The 1105-nt window shown below is 38.0% G+C and overlaps 1 non-coding gene across 1 annotated transcript; it reads right to left on the bottom strand.

Annotated features, from left to right (window-relative positions):
- Positions 1-639: 639 nt before the first annotated feature.
- On the bottom strand, positions 640-746 carry LOC138755960 (U6 spliceosomal RNA). Its single transcript, XR_011352656.1, has one exon. It is a non-coding gene; the product is annotated as a U6 spliceosomal RNA (small nuclear RNA).
- Positions 747-1105: the final 359 nt, after the last annotated feature.

The following is a 1105-nucleotide window of genomic DNA, read 5'->3' as shown; positions in this document are numbered from 1 at the left end:
TTCCCAAAGGTGAATTTCAGTAAAAAAATATTTAGTGGTATGACTGCAGGAGTTTTGCAAGTGTTTTATGCTGTTCTCTATTGCCATGAGGCACTCGAAACCACAGGATATTAAGGTTCAGATTTTATATGGCGTATAAGATGACCCCTGGCATTGGGTGACATTTTTGAGGGTCAAATTCCATCTTGTACGCTGACATATATGGTACCCTTTTCTCAGTTTGGATTTTTACTTGCAACTCATTCAGCCTCGGTGAAACTGCAACTAAAATGATCAGCATCCTGGTGACAGTGTATGGGAGCAAGAAAGAGAGTGGACAAGGGATGTCACAGGCAAAGAAAAATGGAAAGAAACATTGAATATGTCTGCAGGATGCGAGTAGCTGAGATCAGAGCAGCGCATGATCAAAGATTGGTAGGAATGATGTGTTATTTGTAGAATTCCCAAATACACTGTCAAAAGGACAGTGAATCCTCAATTAAAGTCAAACTGGCCAAAAATAAACAAAATCTAATTGAATTTTCACTGGAAATGTTTGCTTCATCTAAAAATCAGAACAGAATCCATGAGAGAAAACTCTGTGATGAGTTGATATTGAGGATCAAGCAATATATAAATATTTTTTTTTCATTTTCTTTAAAAAAAATGGAACGCTTCACGAATTTGCATGTCATCCTTGTGCAGGGGCCATGCTAATCTTCTCTATATTGATCCATTTTTAGTATATGTGCTGCCAAAGTGAGCACTATATAAATATATCTTGTTAGCATTGTCAAGAAGCAATGAAGTTTGGGGTAGTACTGAAATGATTTCTGATGCAGAGCAGGCAAGGAACGACGACTGGCAGGGTGTCATCGTGCTGGGTTTCTACTTCCTGTAACAAAATATTTTCTTCTGAAAATCAGAGACTTGTAGGAACATGTAAAATTATGAAAGAAATAGATGAGTTAGAAACGAGGAGGTTGTTTCCACGGGAAGGTGAGTCTGAAGTAGGGGACATAGCCTCAAAGATTCAGGGGAATAGGTTTAAGACAGATAATATTTTCTTCTCTGCACAAGGAAGCAACAGAGGAAGCTCCCATTGATTTTACAAGAGACGGATTTA

Source organism: Narcine bancroftii, chromosome 2 (assembly GCF_036971445.1).
Source record: "Narcine bancroftii isolate sNarBan1 chromosome 2, sNarBan1.hap1, whole genome shotgun sequence".
NCBI lineage: Eukaryota > Metazoa > Chordata > Chondrichthyes > Torpediniformes > Narcinidae > Narcine > Narcine bancroftii.
The sequence above is the reverse complement of the archived record's forward strand: the minus strand, read 5'-3'. Positions and strand labels throughout refer to the sequence as shown.